Genomic DNA, 15,915 nt, shown 5'->3' on the forward strand with positions numbered 1-15,915 from the left:
AATAATTTATCTGCCTTCCGGGGGCATTTATGGTGATGTGCCAGTAAATCCTGCTAGGACAAATAGCTTGGGGGGGGGGGAAGGTGCATGGCTACCTGTACACCCCTGGACATTTAATGTGGGTGGCTGTGATGGGATTTGTTATCCAAATAGCTGGAAAGCCCCCAGCAAGGAAGTACTGCCCTTAAGCTTTCCATGGTCAGTATAAAGTGCCTAGGACTTCACTACACAGCTTCTGAATCACATTTTTAATCCATAGATGGCAGCATCATATTGCAGAAACATGGAGTAGAACAGAAAATCAGGTAAGCATCAACCCCCTCCACCAGGTTCTCTATTTCATGGGTGGTTGTGCAATTTGTCTCGCAACCTGTGAGAGAACAGGCATATGATGGAGAGACTCCTGGACCCATGGGGCTCCATTAAGCTCTCCACCATCTGAAGATTATTCTTCCATTGCATGTTTCTGCAAGAGGTTATTGGATTAGGCTTTTGCAATACTTTCCAACACAGAGACCCTGGATAAAGCTTTCAGTAAATGTGGACTTGTACGAAAGGGTTCCCAGTGCACTCTCCTTGTCACATTCAGCTCCAAGACTTTTGGGAAAGGTGGACCTGTCAAACTGCTTCTGCTACTGCCTGGAAGAGGCCGTCTTAGTAAAAGCAGAGTGGCATAAAAATAGAAGCCAACACATTCCCGTTCTTACGCAGTTCCTGGAAATCCTGTAATTCCCTAGAGCAGTTGTTGAGTTATTAAATCCAATGACAAGGACAGGGCCCCTCCTGTTAGATGAGCCAAACCTATGAATGTTATGCTGGGTATGTTTGGATACATACAACGAGAGGTGGACGAATACCAGAGTTTGCTTGGCTTGGTTTTGTCAAGCTATTTAAGTACATCTATTACCTTATCACCTCTTCATGGATTGCTGCCTTGTTGTGGTGAAGGGGCTTGAGTAATTGAGAGAAGCTACGGGCTATGCTGTGCAGGGACACCCAAGATGGACAGGACATAGTGGAAAGTTCTGACTAAATGCAATCCAACTGGAATAGGAATGGGCAAAGCCACTCCAGTATCTTTGCCAAGAATACCCCATGAACAGAAACAAACGGCTAAAAGATATGACACTGGAAGATGGGCCCTCAGGTCAGAAGGCATCCAACATGTTACTGAGGAAGAGCAGTGGACAAGTTCAAGTAACTCCAGAGCTAATGGTTGGGCCAAAGCCGAAAGGACGCTAAGGTGTGGACGCACCTGGAAGTGAAAGGAAAGTCCGAGGCGGCAAAGAAAAATACTGCATAGGAACCTGGAATGTAAGATCTGTGAACCTTGGTAAGCTGGATGTGGTCAAATAGGAGATGGTAAGAATAAACATTGACATCCTGGGCATCAATAAACTAAAATGGATGGGAATGGGTGAATTCAGATGATTATCATATCTACTATGTTGGGCAAGAAGCCTGTAGAAGGAATGGAGTAGCCCTCATAGTCAACAGAAGAGTGGGAAAAGCTGTCATGGGATATAATCTCAAAAATGATAGAATGATTTCAATATGAATCCAAGGCAGTCCTTTCAACATCACAATAATCCAAGTTTATGCAACAACCTCTAATGCTGAGGAGACTGAAATTGACCAATTTTATGAAGACTTACAATACCTTCTAGAACTGAAACAAAGAAAGATGTTCTTCTCATTATAGGGGACTGAAAGCTAAAGTAGGGAGTCAAGAGATAAAAATAACAACAGATAAGTTTGGCCTTGGATTTCAAAAGGAAGCAGGACAAAGGCTAATAGAGTTTTATCAGGAGAACAAGCTGGTCATCACAAACATTCTTTTCCAACAACACAAGAGGCAACTCTACACATGGACATCACCAGACAAGCAATATCTAAATCAGATTGATTATATTCTCTGCAGCCAAAGATGGAGAAGCTCTATACAGTCAGCAAAAACAAGACCTGGAGCTGACTGCGGCTCTGATCTTATAGCAAAATTAAAGCTTAAACTGAAGAGAGTAGGAAAAACCACTGTGTCTAGTCAGGTACAATCTAAGCCAAATCCCTTTTGAATGCACAGTGGAAGTGAATAACAGATTTAAGGAACTAGATTGAGTGGACAGAGTGCCTGAAGAACTATGGATGGAGGCATGCAACATTGTGCAGGAGACAGCAACAAAAATCATCCCAAAGAAAAGGAAATGCAAGAAAGCAAAGTGGTTGTAATACGACACCTTACAAATAGCAGAGAAGAGAAGGAAAACAAAATGCAAGGGAGATAAGGAAAGTTACAGAAAATTGAATGCAGACTTCCAAAGAATAGCAAGGAGAGACAAGAGGGCCTTCTTAAATGAACAATGCAAAGAAATAGAGGAACATAATAGAAAGGGAAAAACCAGAGATTTGTTCTGGAAAATTGGAGATATTAAAGGAAACTTTTGTGCAAAGATGGACATGACAAGGCAAAAAAGGTAGGGACCTTACAGAAGCAGAAGACATCAAGAAGAGGTGGCAAGAATACACAGAGGAATTACAGCAGAAAGAATTGGATATCCTGGACAACCCAGAAAATGTGGTTGCTGACCTTGAGCCAGACATCCTGGAGAGTGAAGTCAAGTGGGCCTTAGAAAGCTTGGCTAACAACAAAGACAGCGGAGGTGATGGCATTCCAGTTGAACTATTTAAAATCTTATAAGATGATGCTGTTAAGGTGCTACATTCAATATGCCAGCCAGTTTGGAAAGCTCAACAGTGGCCAGAGGACTGGAAAAGATCAGTCTACATCCCAATCCCAATGAAGGGCAGTGCCAAAGAATGCTCCCACTACCTTACAATTGCACTCATTTCACACAGTAGTAAGGTTATGCTCAAAATCCTACAAGGCAGACTTCAGCAGTATGTGGACCGAGAACTCCCAGAAGTACAAGCTGGATTTTGAAGGGGCAGAGGAACTAGAGACCAAATTGCTAACATGCTCTGGATTATGGAGAAAGCCAGAGAGTTCCAGAAAAACATCTACTTCTGCTTCATTGACTATGCAAAAGCCTTTGACTGTGTGGACCACAGCAAATTATGGCAAGTCCTTAAGTAAATGGGAGTGCCTGACCACCTTATCTACCTCCTAAGAAATCTATATGTGGGACAGGAAGCAACAGTTAGAACTGGATATGGAACAACTGATTGGTTCAAAATTGGGAAAGGAGTACGACAAGGCTGTATATTGTCCCCGGGCTTATTTAACATATATATGCAGAATACATCATGCGAAAGGCCAGACTGGAGGAATCCCAAGACGGATTTAAGATTGCCGGAAGAAATATTAACAATGTCTGATATGCAGATGATACCACTCTGATGGCAGAAAGTGAGGAGGAAGTAAAGAACCTAGTAATGAGAGTGAAAGAGGAGAGTGCAAAAAAAAAAAAAAAAGGTCTGAAGCTCAACATAAAATAAAACTAAGTTCATGGCCACTGGTCCCATCACCTCCTGGCAAATAGAAGGGGAAGATATGGAGGCAGTGACAGATTTTGCTTTCTTGGGCTCCATGATCACTGCAGATGGTGACAGCAGCCCCAAAATTAAAAGACGCCTGCTTCTTGGGAGCAAAGTGATGACAAACCTAGGCAGCATCTTAAAAAGCAGAGACATCACCTATCCATTCTGAAGGAAATCAATCCTGAGTGCTCACTGGAAGGACAGATCCTGAAGCTGAGGCTCCAATACTTTGGCCATTTCATGAGAAGAGAAGACTCCCTGGAAAAGCCCCTGATGTTAGAAAAGTGTGTAGGAAAGAGGAGAAGGGGACGACGGAGGATGAGATGGTTGGACAATGTCACAGGAGCTATCAACATGAATTTGACCCAACTCTGGGAGGCAGTGGAAGACAGGAGGGCCTGGCGTGCTCTGGTCCATGGGATCATAAAGAGTCGGACACGACTAAATGACTAAATAAGAAAACAACAAAATTACCTTATCAAAGATATGACTGGCAAACAGCTGCTGAAAGAGGCTAAGTATCCGCCTCTGCTCCAACTGCCTATGTGCACATATCCATTATTGACAAAGCAAAGCCCTTTATCTCAAGCCACAGATCTAGGATTAACTAGGGATATGCTCTACACAGGTCAGACTGTGTGCAACATAGGTCCTCAGAATACACTGGAATATTTTTGGAAGCAGCAAATGATAAAAAAAAATATATAGTCACAGTGTCTGGAAATCCTTCTATTCCCTAGAAGTGTGTTACAAGTAACAGTGTGAGAAATTACTTTTTTTCTGAGAGGAGCTTCAACCAAGGCACATTTCAAAAGTAAGAAAACAGACAAGAAGCAAGTTACTTTGGTGCTGCAATGAGTAATTGTGTCTTGTTACTATTTGAGGATGTATTAAGGGACAGGTATTTTTAGTTTGCTGCCAAAAGACGTTTGAGGAAGTTTGTATTAAAACAGGTTAAAAAAAGGGAAGAGATTTATTAGAAACCCAAGACCTGATCTGTAAGAGATGACACCCCCCATGAAACATCAATATATCGTTTGATTGTGAAGCCCTTTTACCTGAACATTTTAAAAATGCATTGCAAACCCTTTTAGCTGAGCTGTGGTTTGGTGGGAAAAATAATGCTGAGGTTTTTTTAAGAAAAAACCTCTCAGACATAATTACTCAGAGAAACAAGTCCCTCTGAACACAGTAGGTGTGTAAGCAATGATTGTGAGCTCATTTTATCTAGATAGCTTTTGTTTTGCAGTGGTTATCTCACAGCCCAAGAAATGGAAGAGATTAGAAATTTAAATCAGTAAATAAGGGAACCCTTTTTTCGAAAATGAGACAGGGGAACTGGACAGGGAGGGAATAGGGAGAAAATTATTTACAGGGAAGCTGACATTGAAGACAGGTTAAGTGGCTCAGCAACTGAAAGATGCTGCTCGCTGTTCTGCTAGAAACTAGAGATCTCATCAGCCGAGCAACTTGAATATGTCGCCAGCAATCCGTCCTTAAAAATTCATTTCTGAAAACCCGAGAGCAACATGCAAATTATTTTTTGGGATGCAATGGAAAAACAAAGGCTTGGTAGTCACAAATGTGTAACTGATAGATCACGGAGGCAGGATAAGCCGCAATGCCTCAATTTTAGACAAATTGAAGCCCAGCGAGTGTAGGTGGATGTGTCATTGTTTGGGGAAGCCAATTCTAAGCCAGGACGAAGGAATAAAAGAGATCTTGTCACCTATTCAGAAGTGGAAGGCAGCAAAAACAAGTGAGCTTGATTTGTCGAAGAATGAAACAAAAGGAGAGGTGCTGTTGCTGTTCTTACTGGAGGATAAAAACTGTACATCCTCCTGTAATCTATACTGCCTTGTTTTAAAATATTGAAAATAGTTGACCTCCAAAGGGATTTTGCAAAATTCGTAGAGCATTACTCTACTCTGCCGATGCAGGAAGAGGGCAGTCTGTCTTTGGAAGTCTGTCACAGATAAATGACTCGGGCCTCAAATATGAGCAAAAATGCTATTTTCAAAACTTCCCAGTACCAGGGTCATTTTCAAATAACTTTGTGAAACTATTTTTTCCTTACATTTATTTAGATTTCTCTAATCCTGCTTTGTCATTGGATCGATGGTGGATAAAAATGCGAACAAAGTAATCCGATATTTTCTCAGACAAAAATCCCATTCGGTTCAGAGAAGCTTACTTCCTGGCAGCGAAGGGGGGGGGGGTATAACATGTACTTCTAAACAGAGGGTTCCTCTCATGAGCCACTGGAAAGTACAAACAGTGTTCCCATCTTAACTGGTTTTGCTGGAAAAGAAAAACACTGGAATAAATGGCTGACAAACAAAGCAGGATTATGAGTGGAAAATGTCATGTGGAGCCCCTATAAAATGCAGAGCATAACACAGGATAATGAGACGATAAAAACCTTGCCTACCACAGTTCTATGATTGTACCCTCAAAGCGTGATTCAGTAAGACCTACGTAAAAAACAGTATAGGGAGGGTATTTTTAGAAAGTACAACGCATTGCATAGTATTGAAATATAAAGTGCAATATTACCATCTTGAGATTCCCCCAGAATACAGGAAGGATAAACAACTTCTGAGGTCTACCTGGAAAAGTCTAAAAAGGGCCACTATAAGTGAGAAATGACTTGACCGCACATGATCATCATTATTATATCCATCTTGAATATGAGCTAGCCAAAGATTTTTATACTGGACATAAGAGACTCTGTCTTCAGCACACTGGCTCCCTTTTTAAAGAAGCATGTTGCCAATCCTCATGAAATTGGAGAGAAAGAGAAGAAAGTGGCTAAATCCTTTTTAACTTTCCTGTGCAGAATTTTGGTTGCCTTAATGATGTGTTGTTGCTTTTAACACAGCTTTTTGTATATTCTCACATATTTTCTGGACTTGTTTTTGGCTATACTGGCTTCTTATACATTTCTAGCCATCATTGTCATCATCACCATCTGGTATGTATGTATGTATGTATGTATGTATGTATGTATGTATGTATGTATGTATGTATGTATGTATGTATGTATGTATGTATGTATGTATGTATGTATGTATGCGTGTGTGTGCGCGCGTGTGCGTGCGTGCGTGCGTGCGTGCGTGTATGTTTTTTTTCTGAACCACCTTGGAAAAGGGATTTAAAGATCATAAGAAACTGAGAAAGAGCGAAAGAGAGGTGGTAATTAGCCTAGGGAAGAGCCAAAAGGCACATGAAAAAGGAAATGCCAGAATGAAAACATGAGTTTTTAATAGGGTTCTGAGTGTCAGATAAAGAAAAGCCCACCTGAATATTTTGAAGATAGACAGTTTTTCTTAAAGGGCCGCAAGAGATAAAGGGCAGAAAGAAGAGATAACACAAGAGTGTGGAAGCATATTTAACATTTAATGACTACATTGGAATATACTAGAGACAAAATAAGAAAGATACAAGGGAGCAAACTTGTGAAGAGATTGAAAAGTTCAGTATTTTGGGTGTAATGCAATGCAGTGGAGGACATAAATGGAAGAAAATGTGCAAAGATTCAACACAATTATAAAGTGTAAAAAAACAAATTAAACAGGAGGAAGACTTTAGAACAGATATGATAATGTGGAGTTCTTCTCTGATCAGGTTTCTCTAAAAAGAACTACAATTCTGGATTCCTTCATGGCCGAGACAGGGCACTGTCTACTAAGCCAGAGATAGTGCATGGGAGGTTTCCATCAGGCACACCAACCTCACCCCTGCCCTTAGGTTGGATCTGCCACCAGAGAGGAATGCTTTTCTCTGCATTGTAGCCTCTACCATCAACCCCTTCAGAATCCTCATCATGGCAGTGTGAGTGCATGTAGATTTTCAGGAAGAGCTGCTGCTGCTAGGGAGGAAAATACTACCTTCTTTCTCAAGGCTGTTAAGCCTTCCTGGAAAAAAATCACTGCTGTGAGCCTTTGTAAAATCTTCATAGCAGCATGGTGGACATTTTCTCAGTGGGACTGCAGCTTGGGGGGGGGGGGAAGAAAGCAATATCACCATCCCAATGATGTGCACACCCTTGAAAAGTCACCCTCTCTGATGCACTGAGGTTATCCAAAGGTTACAGTGGCATCAGAGAAGCTTTTAAAAAGCCTGATTGCTGCAGGAGAAGGATGATGTATCTTAGGGCTGCCAGGTCTCGGGGCATAGGTTGAAATCTCAGGAAACTGCTCTTTCTCTGGCTGTCCTGGCTACCCAGCAAGCCACTCTTAAAAAGACAAGTGAACCATCTGAAGTCAAGCAAAGAATTACATCCAGATGAAAATGGGATATCTGCTCATAGGAGAAGTGAGAAACCTGAAGCTGAAAGTCTCTTGTGCATCTGGAAGTCCTCCATGAAAGCCAGAAGTCTAGAAAACCAGAGTTCAGAATCATATCAAGAACATCCACACAGACAAGGACACTCTGTCTTCTCCAGCTTGCCTTTTTAAAAACCATTATCATAACAAAGAAAGAGACAGAGTTGGCATTTTCCTTTCCTGTGTGTTTAGTTAAGCTTAAGGGTACAACTAAACAATGGGGAAAATCTTCACGGATCTGCTGTGGATTCACACTCAGGAGGCTGGATCTTCCGAAGAGAATCTACTTTAGCCAAACACACAAGAGTCAGCAGAGAGAGGAGGAAAATGTTAAAATCAGCTCTTGTTTGCAGCTTGTTAAGGCAGCTTCTACTGTAGCTGTCCCTATTTGCAGAAGGCATGGCTACAGCAAAGCTACCTTAACTAGATGCAAATAAGTGCTGATTATCAAAATATTCCTTCTCTCTCTTTTTCACCCTGGAACTGTGCAGCTTGCCCAAGGCCATACAGGCTGACTCTGAAAAAGGTGCAGTGGGGAGCTGAACTCCCCACCTCTGGCTCCACAGCCAGATGCCAAAACCACTGAGGTAGCCACCGAGCCGTTTGCTAATATAGTCAGGATTGACTAGGATGCTTGAATAAAGCCATTCAGAAAAGGACATGTTTTGGGGGGCAGACATTGATTTTAAACTGACAAATTTTTAAGAAAACTAAACAAGCAAACCAGTGAAATAGAAGTACTTACTGATGTTAGGTAGGTAGGGAAAAGAGTGAAAGTGTGGCAAATATGGAATTAGAGGAGAGACATTAAATTGAGTGGGTGGAAAAAAAACATGTCTAGCATAAACATGTGGGAAGTGGAGAAAGGATTATGGAATTGGTAAGAAGAGGGGAATCAAGAGAACTTGTAGGGAAGTGAATGAAAGAACACAATGGAAAAAGTATGTACCCTTTCAGAATTTTCTCTTTACTTCTAAATAGCCCAAGACTTACCATTTACAGTATTTCAACAGTACACTATGGGCATGACATTAATAGTCAATAATGGAAGGAAATGGAACCCACAAAATAGTGTGGCATAACAGTAGTGTGCTATTAGCCAGTGTTTTTCTTCCATGCATTCTTGAGAATTGGTTTCCATTATTCTATTTTACAGTAATGGAAAATAGAGCAGAGGCTCACAAAGCTGGTTGGCAAAGTTTTGAGTTCAGAACTCCAGTTTAGTCCTCTAATTAAAAAGATCTTTATTGCAGAATGATAGCAACTGCAGAAGCGCACTATTTCTGACATGCATAGATTTTTAGTATCTTGCAGGGTGGGAGTTAATGCTCCTAAAGTTTTACCAGGGAAATCTCATGTGTTTGAAATTTCTCACCCACGACAGCACTTCTTCATACTTCTACCATCAGGCAAGAGATATAGAAGCATAGCCAGCTGGACAAATAGGCTGAAAAATAGCTTCTATCCATGGGCCGTCAGATTTCTAAATGCCACATAACACCAGACTCACAGTGCCAGTGCAACATGCAATATGTACATACCGGTGGAAATGTGTGCCTAGCCCCGGTATTCCTGGGGTTGGGGATTTGTTTATAAGGCTGGAGATGTATTCTGTGTCTGAATGTACTCTGTGTTTTTTGTGCTTTGTGTGGTTGTACCAACGGGGGCTCATTTAATTTCCCTGCTCACCTGTTGTGCATTGAAAATAAAGGTGGTGGTGGTGGTGGTGGTGGTGGTGGTTGTTGTTGTTATTGTTATTGTTATTGTTATTATTAAGAGATGGCTAGCTTTTATTCTAGTTTTTAGCTTAATCTGGACCTGTGATTATGATGCAGGAGAATTTACTCCTTGGTAATTTGGAACTTTAAACCGGTTCATTTTGTTGGGAAAACATCTTAACGAGTACACATGAGGCTGAAGAATGCCTGGGTCTGCTACAGAGAAGAGAACGCCATGAATGGCTGCAATGAGTATGTCTGACTTGTCTGACATCATCACTCTCTAGAGACAGATGAATTTTGTCAAGCTCAGTTTCTCTGATCTTGGTTTTGAGATTGGTTTTATCCCATGCATTTGTCATAAAAATCTGCATGAAAATGTGTACATGTCTTACTTACTTTGTATTCACTTTCCTCCAACAGATTTTTTTTGTAGGCACTTTTGTTTTGTGAAGTGCTCTGCAAAATTCAGAAAAATGTGAATACTGGAAAAGAATTATGTGTTGGTTTGTGTGTTGGTTCAGGAAGTGCACATTGGAGAACTTTGCAGTGAAATGGAAAGCAAAAGAAGGGAAAGAAACATGGATGCCTAACACAGCTGTTTGGGAACATGGATGCCTAAAATGTACATGACATGGTCTGTGCAGTGGCAGAGGGCACATACATTTGGGTTTGTTCCCCTCCAGACAAGCCCAAATATGAAAAACTTTCATAGCTATGCTTCTCTTAGTTCTGCTATGATTATTCCTTGGTCAACATGTAGCTTACAATTCAAACTGAAAACAAAAATGCTTTACTCCATATGATGCGTGCGTGCGTGCGTGCGCACGCACGCGCACGTGACACACAGAGAGAATATGTGGGAAAAGGGAGACATGCCACAGATAAGAAGAGAAATATCCAGGGAAGGGGGCCACATATCATATATTATTATAGTATTTAATTTATTATTAAAACACTGGCCTGGCAGTTTGATATGGCAGAAATTGTGTTTCCTGTGGTTCAAAAACAGTTTGAACCCTTTGGATTCCTGGTTGGCATTTAATGTGCAGATCTTCTCATTGCCACAATGAGCTGTCAGATGCCTCAGAATATTACTAGTAAAGAACCTGACATTTCTTTAAAAATGCAACGTAATGATGCTGGATTTGCATTAGGCTTTAAGGCAGCACCGCATGCTACAGTAACAGAGAAGAGCACCCGTTGTCTCATGGGGTTTCCCATATGGGCACATACAGATGTTCAGCCCTGTGTGCACATGCATATTTTACCTCCACCATCTATGTATTTGTCAAAGAAACACCGGCACAATTCCTGTGCTTGCTGTATTGATGGCAACATGTAGCACTTGCTAAGACTCATTCAAATATCCCAGCAGCCTAGTTAATTAACAGCAACCTGCATGTTACCTCTAGTCTGCAGTCCTTAAAGATGGTATCATTAAGCAGCCTCATTAATACAAAAGTATGTCAGAAGAAGAAAGATGGTTTGGATTGTTACTTCCCGACTTAAAAACCAAGGGAGACCATGCTGTAAATATTTTGTCCTCTTTTTCTTTGTAAGGGAATCTCCTTTGTATTTTCTCCGCTGTTCTGCATCCACTGTTCTTTTTCTGAGGGATGTTGCTATGGAAGCAAAACCAGGGAGGAGGAAATCAAACAGCCAATAGCGTTTCTACAGATGACTGCCTCTCTGGGGCTGAAGAGTGCAGATTAGAACAGTTAATTAAGCCAAGGTAGGGTTTTTGAGCTGTAACAACAAACCAGAGTCAAGTCTCCAGATTGATCCAGTCACTTCTGTTTAATTTTCCGTCTTGAGATCTGAGTTTTCTCAAGCTGAAGTTAGTGAAAGTGAGGGTTTAGCTACTATTGAAATGAATGGGCAGCTGGATCAGGGTTTTTGAAGTTGGTTTAAAAATCATGTGTTCTTTTTGTGTGTGTGCATCCTCTTGGGACAATTTTTATTCTGGTTGTAAGCTGTATATCGGTCAAGGGGGCTGCACAGGCTTTAAAACCACTGAGTTTTTAAGCGGATTGGCACCCCAGTGCTCCAGCTTCTGATTTGCCCAGGTCTCTCATCATTCAAAAAAATTTTTTTCCTTCTGCTGTGGTATTTTTTTGCCCTCTTGTAGGAATTGTTTTATGCTGTTATAAATAGTATTTTTGTTAATTTTATTTATTTTTAATACTCATTTTACTTTTTATATATTTCAAAGTAGCATAGCACTAGATTGATGTTATAGATGGGGGGGGGAAATATAACAGTTTTAACTGCAGGGTACTTTGCAGCCTGAAACCTATGACCCTGGTATACAATACTCTACAACCCCCCCCCCCACAAGTTACTCTGACACACATGAACACACATACCAACGTGATTTTTTTTAAAAATTACAATTTATTTATTTATTTATTTATTTATTTATTTATTTATTTATTTATTTATTTATTTATACATACCCCTCCCATCTGGTCTAAAAGACCACAATTGGAATTGATTCAAAATAAACAACTCTTGAGTGGGTTTTTTTTTAAATCACTTTTTTTCTGATGAAAAAAATGTGTACTTACCTGTATGTCGCGCAGGCAGATATTTTAAAATCAGTTTCAACAGGAGTATAATGACATGTAGCTGAGCCATGAGAATTCTACTTTGTTTTTCATTGGCACCCTATTTCTTTTTAAGCAAAATCTGAATTTGAATTTCACTGAGTAATTTAGTTTCGTTAATTATTTAGGAACAACGGGACTTATTTCTAAGCAACAGTTCATCCTAACACAAAATAAGGTGGCTGTATGGGATGAATCGTGCAATTCTACTCAAATGGCGAAGGGCCAAATAAGGTGTGCTGAATCCAAAGCCTGTCCAGGCTAGAGATGTTGGGCTTTCTGTAGGACTACCGTCCTTGCCCAACCTAGCTTTGTGCTGGCATCGTAGCTGTCCTTTAGAGGAGGTTGCATGATGGAGGTGCATACACCTCTTTAAAGCAGGGCACAACCAGATGCAACGAGGCCACTGAAGTCCGAGTCCAATACATTCTTACTAGGGAATAACCTGTTGAACGCAGTGATCCTTCCTGACATGAGATTGTACTGCATATATCTAGCAGCAGCAGGAATAAGGGAAGAACAAGAACACAGGTGATTATTTGGGTTTTCCTCCGGTTTCCTCAGTCTTTTTAGATGTTTTGCACGGCGAGAATGGATGGTGTCTGTGTGAATAGCTGTATTGATTTTGGATTCCAAGTGTTGGAGGTTGATAATCAGATGCTTCCAGAGCAGCTGCAAAGAGGCTGTAAAATCTGTAGGAAGGGCCAGGGTCTGTATCCCTCAATGCTTGCAAATAAATCTTTTTGTATGCAAGGGAATACATGAAGTAAGTCAAAATAGAGTCTTTTCACAATCCAGCCAGGAATCAGTGTGATTAACTGATAAATTTAGTCATTAATTATGCACTCAAAATGGGGGAATTGATTTCGAAGTGGATGCCTGTCTCCTGTGAAACAGACTGCAATATTCAGTGGAGGCAGAAGACACCTAACAGACTAGCACATGTATTTATTGGCATATGCTTTTGTGTATAACAGCCTACTTTACAAGATGTGTGAAGTGTTACACTGAATTACAAGTACAAAATTTTGGAATCCTAGAGGAAGATTGTGCATCTTGCTGCCCCCCACTCCTGGGGCACCAGCAGGGCTAGGGTACCCCAGCAATACCTCCATAAGCTCCAGCTCAGCTTCTTGGCTCAGAACAGCTTTTGTGAGTGGCACAGCATCACTTCCCCCTGCCTCCCTCCTCCACCACCACCATTGGGCCCCCAGTTAACTGGAGTTTCCCCAGAGTCCCTTTTAGGAAATGCTTGTATAGATGAGCAAAAGAAGTCAGGATCTACAGCTCATCTCTGTCCATCCTCTCCCTTGGCGTGCATCATCACTTGCCTCTCCAGGGCTAAGTACATGGCTGGAGCCTCTTATGTCTGCCTCCTGTTGCAAGCAAATGAACCTGCCAAGGGTAGACAATCTTCCAGCCCCTTTCTCTCTTGCATCATTCCACAAGTCCTCTTCTTCAGAGATAAGCAGTGACCTTCTGCCTCTCCAGTCCTGCTCTTTTTATTCTCCTTGACCCTGCCTCCTCCAGCTGTTTCTTCTCAGGCAAGCATGTCTCTTTCAATTACATGGACTCCCTCTCTCCCTCTGGCTTGGTACTGAGGAGACCTGCCCTGATCTTGGCCGCCTAACTCTTGTGTCCTGGGGTCCAGTGGCTTGCTAGGGGTGCATTCATGTGCTCCTTCACCGAGTCAAATAACTATGTAACAATATTCACTTTACTTGAAGAGCTTTAATAAATAACAACAAAAGACGCTGGTTGGCAGGGTGAGGCTACCCTATGGGATGGAGACACCCACAGGCTGGAGGTTCTCCACTGTCACTTCAGCTGATGAAGAGCAGCAAGATCCAACATTGGACCTAAGGTCACACAGGAGACAAGCTCAAAGAAGAATGGCGGCAAGTGTTTCAGCTGCCAGTTGTGCTTAGTGATCTGCCTGCCCACATTCTATAACCCCCACCCTACCCCCAGCACAAGTTCCTGGTTGGCCAATTTTCCCCAGGATTTTGAGCCTATTTATTACCCTTGTGCCACTTCCACAGTCAGCTAGCCCAGCAGCAGTTCTCCACCCTCCCAACGGTTGTCTTTGTTGCCTCTTTGATATCACAAGGATCCACCCTCTTGTCTCAGGTATGGACCCTGAAGCTGAGGGAATGGGATGCTGCTCACCCACTGGGCTTATTAAATGGTGGAGGGGAGAGATCTCACATGATTCAAGTGTACAGTCATGCTAGGCCTCCTAATGTGCCTGGATGCTTTTTTTGGATTTTTTTTCCTTTTCCTAAAAATAATTATTCTGATTACTTTTGAGAAGAAAGAAAATAAAGAGTTAATTACTATAGTAGACCTGTAATGGAAAATGTCTGAGGGAATTTGAATGTATTCGCGAAGGCTTTCACAGCCGGGATCTAATGGTTGTTGTGGGTTTTTCGGGCTCTTTGGCCATGTTCTGAAGGTTGTTCATCTTAACATTTCACCAGTCTCTGTGGCCGGCATCTTCAGAGGACAGCACTCTGTGCTCTGGTGTAGTTGGCTTGGGAGTGCCAATATTTATGGCTGTGAGACAGGCATTTCTCTTTTTCTGGAGATGGGTGATTAGTGTGTCTTGTTGCGGGTGTATTGTTGTGATAAGGAGAAGTTAAGATTGGGACAAGATTGATAACCTCTCTTACAAAAAGATGGAAAAAGAAATAATGAACCACACAGCCAGACAAAAACAGAAATTCAACAAATGCCAAACAAGCCAACAGAAACCTACACTAGACACCACGCTCATCATCATCAACCTATCGGGACGCCAACTCTCCCCAGAAGAAAACTCAGTCTTAAGCAAAGGAGGAAATTTTGCAGTAACACTCAGCAAAATTCCTGTGGAAGACATAATTGCCAAGGTGGAATCAGCATTATATACTCTTCCAGAAGAAAAAGCAGAAGAAATAAGAGGGGAAGTGACTAGGATCCTACAGAAAGCAAAAACCCCCAAAAGCAACATAACAAAAAAGGAGAGAAATGCCATCAAGTCCCTGAACTCAGACCCGGACATCATCATCCTGCCAGCAGACAAAGGCAACACCACAGTAATCATGGAAACAGAAGAATACAAGGACAAAATCAGAGAACTTCTAGACCTCATCATCTACAAAAAACTGAAACGGGACCCAACCAACAAAATCACAAAACAAACAAACATGCTGATCAGGAGTTCCTCCCTGCACCCCAACGTCCTTCAATGAATCTGCAAAACAGAAGCTCTCCCACCAAGACTATCCGGATTCCCCAAAATCCACAAGGACTCAATCCCACTCAGGCCCATTGTAAGTGCCACCAGCTCCCCAACATATGAATTAGCCAAACACCTAGCGACCCTCCTACAGACCCACATTGGACAAACCTCATCCTACATCAAAGTCTCAGGACTTTTCATAAGCAAGATCAGCACCCTAAAATTCAACCCTGGGGACAGACTGATCAGCTTTGATGTCGTATCCCTGTTCACTAAGGTACCGATAAAGGACACCCTGACACTCATCCAGCAGATATTTCCAGAAGACATCAAGGCCCTCTTCCAACACTGCCTAATGACCAGCTATTTCCAGTGGGATAATGAATTCTATGAACAGACAGATAGTGTGGCCATGGGGAGCCCCCTCAGCCCCGTTATAGCAAACTTCTACATGGAGCATTTTGAAAAACTTGCCCTGGCTTCAGCACCCCTCGCACCCACAGTCTGGTTCCGATATGTGGATGACACCTTTACAGTTTGGA

Source organism: Pogona vitticeps, chromosome 5 (genome assembly GCF_051106095.1).
Source record: "Pogona vitticeps strain Pit_001003342236 chromosome 5, PviZW2.1, whole genome shotgun sequence".
Classification (NCBI taxonomy): Eukaryota; Metazoa; Chordata; class Lepidosauria; order Squamata; family Agamidae; genus Pogona; species Pogona vitticeps.